Below are 9,669 nucleotides of genomic sequence, written 5' to 3' on the forward strand. Positions count from 1 at the left end.
CGATCCAGGAACGAACGACGAAAACAGGAAGACTAGGCAGGAACTGGACACAGGAACAGGTACGGGAGCACACCGGGGAGAAACAACGATCTGACAACATGAAACACAAGTTACTGAACTTATATAGGGAACAAACAATTGAAACCAGCTGGCGCTGCTGATCATCACTGATCAGTGTCCACGCCCACAGACACACACACAACAGCACGCTAGACGAGAGAGAGAGAGTGAATTCATGAACCGTGACAGTACCCCCTCCCCTAAGAACGCCTCCTGGCGTTCCCTGGTGGACTGACCTGACGATTGTAATCATCGATCAGAGAGTGATCCAGAATGTCTCTAGCAGGAACCCAACTTCTCTCCTCCGGACCGTAACCCTCCCAGTCCACCAGGTACTGAAATCCGCGTCCCCTCCTTCTCGAGTCCAGAATACGACTAACCAAATAAGTAGGTTCCCCATCTACGAGACGCAGCGGGGGAGGAACCGGGACAGGCAGATTAATAGGTGCCCAAAACACGGGTTTGATCTTTGATACATGGAAGGCAGGGTGAATTCTCCTGTACGTAGGAGGAAGTTTGAGGCAGACTGTCACCGGACTAATGATCTTGGTGACAGGAAACGGGCCAATAAATTTTGGGGCAAGCTTATTAGAGATGGAGCGGAGAGGAATGTTCTTGGTAGAAAGCCACACTCTTTGACCGACGACTTATACGGGAGGCTTTGACCGGTGGCGATCGGCCTTGGCCTTGGTGCGCGCCCCCACTTGGAGAAGAGTCTCACGGGCTCTAGTCCAAGTGTGGTGACACCTCTGGATGAAGGCGTGAGCGGAGGGGACCGCGACTTCGGATTCCGTACTGGCAAAAACTGGTGGCTGGTAACCTAAACTACACTCAAACGGAGTAAGGCCCGTAGCTGACACTGGTAACGAGTTGTTGGCGTACTCCACCATAGAAAGTTGTTGGCTCCAAGAGGAAGGATTCTTGGAAACCAAACATCGCAATACTCTCTCCAGATCTTGGTTGGCTCTCTCTGATTGACCATTACTTTGGGGATGAAACCCCGAAGAGAGACTAACCGTCGCCCCCAATAATCTACAAAACTCTTGCCAAAATTTGGACACAAATTGGGGACCCCTGTCGGAGACTACGTCCATCGGGAGGCCATGTAAACGAAAGACGTGATCTATGACAACAACCGCTGTCTCCTTGGCTGAAGGTAATTTGGGCAAGGCGATAAAATGAGCTGCCTTCGAGAACCGTTCCACGACCGTCAAAACGACAGTCTTGCCCTGGGAGGGCGGTAACAAAATCTAGCGTGATGTGGGACCAGGGTCTCGAAGGGACTGACAGCAGTTGTAGTAACCCATCAGGGGGTCGGTTGGACGTCTTACCAGTGGCACAAACCGAGCAAGCCAAAACAAAACTACGAATGTCACGAGCCATTAACGGCCACCAGAATCGTTGCTTAACCAAAAAACTGGTACGATTAACTCCTGGATGACAAGCTATACTGGAGCAATGACCCCACTGAATGACTTCAGACCGATACTCCTCAGGCACAAATAATCGGTTCGGTGGGCAATCGGGCGGAGGCGTTACCCCTTCTAAGGCCTTTATGACCTTCGATTCGACCTCCCATCTGAGAGTGGAGACCACTTATGTCTCGGGTAAAATACACTCGGGAGTGGACTGGTGTTCGGAATGGTCAAAAATACGAGATAAAGAATTGGGTTTGATGTTTTTGGAACCCGGGCGGTACGAAAGAGTAAAGTCAAAACGACCGAAAAAAAGTGCCCACCGAGCCTGCCTAGAGTTGAGTCTTTTAGCAGTTCTAATGTATTCTAGGTTCTTGTGATCGGTCCAAACGATAAAAGGTACCCCTGACCCTTCTAACCAGTGCCGCCATTCCTCCAGTGCTAACTTGACTGCCAACAACTCTCTGTTACCAATGTCATAATTACGTTCAGCAGGTGATAAACGATGAGAAAAAAAACGCGCAAGGGTGAACCTTATTGTCTGTGGCAGAACGTTGGGAAAGAACTGCTCCTACCCCCACCTCTGACGCGTCGACCTCCACCACGAACTGACGTGATGGATCAGGGGCAACGAGGATGGGAGCCGAAACGAAGCGGCTCTTAAGTTTTGCAAATACAGCCTCCGCTGTATCGGACCACCTGAACGTCGTTCTGGGGGAGGTCAAGGCGGTCAGAGGAGCGACTAGTTGGCTGAAGTTACGAATAAAACGTCGATAAAAATTGGCGAATCCCAGAAACCTCTGTAGGGACTTACGGTAATCTGGACTTGGCCAATCCATCACAGCTTTAACCTTGTCAGGATCCATACGCACTCCCTCAGACGAGACGATGTACCCTAAAAAGGGGACGGACTGTGCATGAAAAACGCATTTCTCCGCCTTGACAAAAAGCCCATTCTCTAGCAACCTCTGAAGCACTCGTCTGACGTGCTGAACGTGTTCCTGGAGAGAAGAGGAAAAGATCAATATGTCATCCAGGTAAACATATATGAATTGATCAACCATATCTCTCAGCACGTCATTGACGAGTGCTTGGAAGACCGCGGGCGAGTTGGATAGCCCGAAGGGCATAACCAAGTATTCAAAGTGCCCTCTGGGGGTATTAAATGTGGTCTTCCATTCATCTCCCTTCCTTATGTGAACCAAATGATAAGCGTTACGTAAATCCAATTTTGTGAAGATGGATGCTCCCTGCAATCGTTCGAAAGCTGAAGACATCAACGGCAAACGATAAGTATTCTTTACCGTGATGTTGATCAACCCTCGATAATCAATGCACGGTCGCAGAGACCCATCCTTCTTCCCCACAAAAAAGAACCCCGCCCCCGCTGGAGATGAGGAAGGTCTAATGAATTTGGATGCTAGAGAATCAGAACTATATTTCTCCATAGCCTCCCTCTCTGGAACAGAAAGTGAATTTAACTTGCCCTTAGGCGGAGACCCACCTGGTACTAAGTCTATGGCACAGTCATAGGGACGATGTGGAGGAAGAGAAGCAGCACGAGACTTACTGAACACTTCTCTCAGGTCCTGGTACTCTTCGGGCACGTTAGATAAATTCACCACCTCCTCCTGGAAAACAGACACAGGTACAGACGAACACGCAGACACTAGACATGACTCATGACACTTATTACTCCACATAGAAATAGAATTGTGCCCCCAATCGACTCTGGGATTGTGTTGTGTGAACCAAGGATGACCAAGTACGATGGGTGCCAGAGGTGAGTTTATGAGGAGGAATGTTATTGTCTCAGTGTGGTTGCCAGACGTGATGAGAGTGATGGGTTCAGTAGCATGTGTAATGTTGGAAAGCTGTTGTCCATTGAGAGCATTGACAGAAATCTTGTACGTGAGGGGGGTGGTAGGAATGTGGAGGTGGTGAGCCAGTTCTAAATCCATAAAATTACCTTCTGCCCCTGAATCCAATAAGGCCTGGGTGTCATGAGTGTTGATTGCCCACCTTAGTCTTACCGGAAGGAGAGTAGATGATGATGGTGAGGATGAGGTCTTCTCGGTGGAGATCCCACCCGATAGTAGCCTCATAGTTACTACCGGGCTTGATCCTTTAAACGGGCATGAGTGGATGAAGTGGCCCGCCCTCCCGCAGTAAAGGCACAGTCCTAGGGATCTCCGCCGTTCCTTCTCCTCCCGGGAAAGCCGAGCTCTACCCACCTGCATGGGTTCCGGATCGTAAGAGGGACTGACCGTATCCAGGAATTCCGAACGTCTGGTCTCCATGCCGCGAACTGGATGGTCTTGTTGGAAACGGCCCATTCTGCTCAGCCGAGCATCTACTCGAAGTGCTAATTCGATAAGTCCATTGAGACTAGTGGGAAGGTCCAGCATGTAAATTTCCCTCTGAATACGGTCAGCCAACCATTGCAGGAATCTGTCCCACTGCGCCTCCTCGTTCCATCGGCACTCTGCAGCCAGGGTGTGGAACTGGATGGAATATTCCGACACCGTACCGTGACCTTGGCGAAGATCGGTGAGTAGTCTGCCCGCCTCCCTACCCGCCACCGCCCAATCGAAAACCCTTCTCATCTCTTCGGAGAGTGCCTGGAACGAGGCGCAGCATGGGTCTCGATTCTCCCACACCGCCGTTCCCCAGAGAGCCACCCTGCCGGAAAGTAGCGTTAGCACAAACGCCACCTTGGATCGCTCTTAGTTGAACGTCTGAGGCTGTAATGCAAAGTGCATAGAACATCGGGTCAGAAAAGCTCTGCAAAACTCTGGTTCACCTGAATAACCTTCGGGTGTCGGCAGTCTCGGTTCTCGCCGCGGCTGCGACTCTGGAAGAGGGGGTGGAGTCGGCGGTGTGGGTGGCGCAGTGGAGACTCATAGCTGTTGTATCTGCTGGGTGAGCTCGGACACCTGCGACACAAGCGCTTGGACCGCCCTCCCTGTGAGTGAGATGTTCTCCTCCTGGGTGTCCATTCTAGCGATGCTTCGAGCCGCAAATTCGTCCCACGTGGAAGCGCCTGCTACATCCATAATGGTCAGATCATTCTGTTACGTATGACAGAGGATGTAAACGCAAGGCGTATTTATTGACAAACAGCACAAGAGTCAGATATATAAGAAAGATCACAGGAAACACTGGCGGGCGGACACAAGGCTAATGGAATGGTGACGCAGGGACTTCGGTGGACAACAGGTGGTGGTGCTCGGTCCAGTGATGATCCCTTGAATCCCGGTGAGTAAGTGATCCTCGTGACGGTGCTTGGTAATCCAGTGCTGAGTGACGATCCAGGAACGAACGATGAAAACAGGAAGACTAGGCAGGAAAAGGACACAGGAACAGGTACAGGAGCACACCGGGGAGAAACAACGATCTGACAACATGAAACTCAAGTTACTGAACTTATATAGGGAACAAACAATTGAAACCAGCTGGTGCTGCTGATCATCGCTGATCAGTGACCACGCCCACAGACACACACACAACAGCACGCTAGACGAGAGAGAGAGTGAATTCATGAACCGTGACAATCACATGATCATTTAGAAATCATTCTAATATTCTGATTTATTATGAGTGTTGGAAACAGTTCTGCTGTCTAATATGAATAAAAGGTTAAAAAGAACTGCATTTATTTAAAAAAAAAAAATTCCTAATAATAAATTTTAATAATATATATTCTAATAATATATTTTCTTTACTATCACTTTTTATCAATTTAACACATCCTTGCTGAATAAAAGTATTGATTTTATTTAAAAATAAATATTTTTTTTTTTTAACTTTTTATTCATCAAAGTATCCTAAAAAAGTATCACATGTTCTGAAAAAATATTAAGCAGCAGAACTGTTTCCAACTTTGATAATGAATCATCATATTAGAATGATTTCTAAAGGATCATGTGATAATGATCCTAAAAATTCAGCTTTGCATCACAGAAATAAATGATAATTTAAAGTATAATAAATTTAAAAACAATTATTTTAATAATTTAATAATATATCACAATATTACATTTTTTTCTGTATTTTTGATCAAATAAATGCAGGCTTGATGAGCCGAAGAAACTTCTTTCAAAAACATTAAAAATACATTAAAATGTTTCCAAACTTTTGGTCTGTACTGTATATATATATATATATATATAAATAAACATTCTTTAATCATTCTTGTGTCTAGTCTTGCCTCTCAACAACTTTTAAAATATCAGCTGTAATTTAGTGACTCCATACGCTGATTCCAACTTTAACTTACCTGATAATGAGCTAATTCACCTTAAGGAAGTTAATCAATATACTGTATAATTCAAGAGACTAAGACTTTTAAGGTTGCTTTATTTCTTACAATTGTTTTACATCAATTTTACAAAATTGATATTTCATTTATATTTTGTGTAAATTCATGTTTAAATGTAAAATTGTGACTCAAAGCACACTTAGTAATTAACCTCTGCTGCATTTTGAATCAGAAATCACATTTAAAAACAAATACTACTGAGATTATTATATTGATGCTATATACAAAGTAACGTGACTGCAAACTACACCAACAGGGTACTAGAACTGCGGTCCTGAAACTGCAGCCATCGCCATATCGTCCAGTACGGTAGGTGGCGCTGTCACGAAAAACTAGGGTCCTAGAACTGCGGTCCTAGATCTGCGGTCCTGAATCTGCAGCCTCTGGTTGTGCAGGAACATACTATTGGTCTGATCAGCTGGAGAGCTAAACAAACTTCATTGATTACGTCATCTCTTAAAGCGACAGTAGCACTTTCGAAGTACACACTGCATGCTGCATACTATTTTCAGTAGTAAGCAAATAAATACTGTATCAAGAACCGAGATTTTAAAAATGTTGCTGATATACTGATGTGCGCAAACACATTGCATTGTGGGATATGCTTTCAACACTGTAGGTTATATGTATCTGTAGAATAATGTGTAACATAAAATTTATACTGCATACTGAAATCATACTGGTTGCATTCTGTAGATTCTTGTTGTTTAGAAATGGACAGAGCAACAAAAAAAAAAGTCATATTAGCATCGAGTTATGAATTCATGACAAAAGCAGTCTGGTGATCTTTCAGGGTGTGAGTGCTCTCTCTGAACCATTGGTGTAAGATGCATTTTTGTCTTGTAAACCCTAGAATCAAATGTTTTATCCACCTTATTCTTCAACGCAGAAGTAAGCCGTTTTCTGTGTATGTGCGATACTTCCGGTCCATTAGTCGCTGTAGAGAAATAATGAGAAGAACAACATGCAGTAAACAGTAGAACTGTTTGCACTACAAACCTGTGTGTTGATAATTAAGATCATATATTAAAATAATAAGGAAAGACAGACCAGTTTGCAATATCAAACAGCAAAAAAAAAAAAAGTTTTTTTATACAGCTAAAAATTGCTGGAAGCAGATGAGACTAGAAGCCCAACCTATAAAATGTACAAATGACCAAGCACACTCTTATGGGGAAAATAAGGTGGATAGGATGTATTGTAAACATTTTCATGGGAAGTCAAGCTAATTATGAATGTCAGACTTTTTCTGAAATACTGCCTGCAGAATATTAGTCTTTTTGTCTCTAAAGGTCCGCTTTCTAGATGCAAGCCTCAAAACCATGACCTATCCATGTCAGGCCTTGAGATAATCTTATAATAATCATAATATTTCATATTTTGTGGTAAAGCTGTCTACTCTGAAAAAGGTTTAAGATCAAAAATACAGTAAACATTAATATTTGGAAATATTATTATTCCTATGCTATTAAAGCTGAATGTTCAGCATCATGACTCCAGTCTTCAGTGTCACATGATCATTCACAAATCATTCAAATATGATGATTTGCTGCTCAAGAAACACTTTCTTCTTATGTTGAAAACAGTTATTGCTACTTAATATTTTTGAGGAAACCATAATACATTTTCAATGAAAATTTTGGGTTATATTTAAAATAAAGTAATAAATTAAAATGTATTCACGAGAATGCATTATATTAGTCAAATGGGACAATAGAGACAATGGATATTGCAAAAGAGTTCTATTTCAGATAAATGCTCCTGAATAAAAGAACAGCATTAAGAACCATTATATATACATACACGCACATACTGTATATATGCATACTGTATATACTGTGTATGTCTGTGACTTGATGAACTTCCGTGATGAACCACATGGTGGCTAATGTGACAGTCTGAACTTCAGTAAGACACCATGCAGACCAACACCTGTGGAAATGACTTGAAATACTGCAGTTGTAAAGATCAGAAATTCACATTACACACAGAGAGATTATATATATATGTATGTATGTATGTATAGGGGATTCTTTATTATTTTGTCATTTTCATTTCATGGTCTTACTTTGTCCTAGAATACGTCAATTCTAATTATAGTAAAATGGAAATAACAGCTTAACAGCTATGTATATATATATATATATATATATATATAGGTCATGTGTCTAACTGTTGATTAACATACTTGGGTAAAATCTCAAAGATTTTCAGATTTCTTCATTAGAGGTAGAACTTCCTCCTGTAGTGAACTTGGTCATGAATGACTCAGTTATGACTCATGGCACATTTGTGTGTGTGATGCACATCAACAGAGAAAAAGAAGAAGAAGAAGAAAGAACAACAACAACTGAATAACTAAATTATTTCAATAAAAATTTAGTAAAGGCTTAAACATTTCAATAAAAACCTTTCTATATTAAATTGAATGCTGCTCTTTTAAATGTTCTTTTCTTTCCATCAAAAAAAAAAATCCTGAAAGAAAAGTCTCATGGCTTCCACAGAAATATTAACTGTTATTATTAATATATATATATATATATATATATATATATATATATATATATACACATTTTTTTGGAGCATCAAATCAGTATATTATAATGATTTCTAAAGGGTAAAATAGAAAACAGTTATTTTAAAGTGTAATAATATTTCACAATATCACTATCTTCAAACAGACAGTTTTAAAAAAAATCCTCTGTTTGGCCACAAGAGCAGAGAGCATTTCATAAGAGTTGATAATAAATCAGCTTGCATTTTTCAGCTTTATGTCAATAATCAACCTCAATTGTCAATATTATCAAGGCCAGTTAAGATATGTATTGAGTTTAATAATCTCGGCAGCAGAGGTAAACATGATACAGCCAACAGCGACAGCAAGCTACAGCTGTGCAGTGTCCAGCCAATCAACAGAAATGTCACACACACCGGATCCTCTGTGAGAGCCTGATGAAGAAAAATCAGCCATATAAACTGAATCCTGATTATAGTGCAGAGCAAGAGTCTGGACATTCAAAATACCATCAGATTTGACATTATCAGCCATGTATTGCCTGTAATTTCTGGGTTCCTTCCTGCTCTGCTGTAATAAGAAACCTGTCAATAAAGCCACACATGCAGTGACCCTGGTTTATTAAATAAGAGCAACGCTGTTGCTCAGGAGGAGGTTTGTTGGGACTTTTGTTGTGTTATAGAGACGTTACTAAAGTGAAATCAACATGAAATCACTCTTTCCACATAATATGAGCACAAACCTTTCAAACCAATGGTCTGTGAATGTTGTATCTTCAAACTTAAGATGTTGAACGCTCACCAAAGCTCTTTCAATACAGTAAAACAATGTAAACAGTAATGAAATATTATTATAGTTTAAAATAGCCATTTTCCATTTGAATATATTTTTAAATTGTAATTCATTAAAGCTGTATTTTCAGCATCATTACTCCAGTCTTCAGTGTCACATGATCCTGCAGAAATCATTCTGATGTGAAGTGAAGTGACATTCAGCCAAGTATGGTGACCCATACTCAGAATTTGTGCTCTGCGTTTAACCCATCCGAAGTGCACACACACAGAGCAGTGAACACACACACACACACTGTGAACACACACCCGGAGCAGTGGGCAGCCATTTATGCTGCGGCGCCCAGGGAGCAGTTGGGGGTTCGATGCCTTGCTCAAGGGCACCTAAGTCGTGGTATTGAAGGTGGAGAGAGAACTGTACATGCACTCCCCCCACCCACAATTCCTGCCGGCCCGGGACTCGAACTCACAACCTTTCGATTGGGAGTCCGACTCTCTAACCATTAGGCCACGATGTGCCGATTTTCTGCTTAAGAAACAGTCGAAAACTGTTTGTACTTTTATAGA

Source organism: Carassius carassius, chromosome 9 (assembly GCF_963082965.1).
Source record: "Carassius carassius chromosome 9, fCarCar2.1, whole genome shotgun sequence".
Classification (NCBI taxonomy): domain Eukaryota; kingdom Metazoa; phylum Chordata; class Actinopteri; order Cypriniformes; family Cyprinidae; genus Carassius; species Carassius carassius.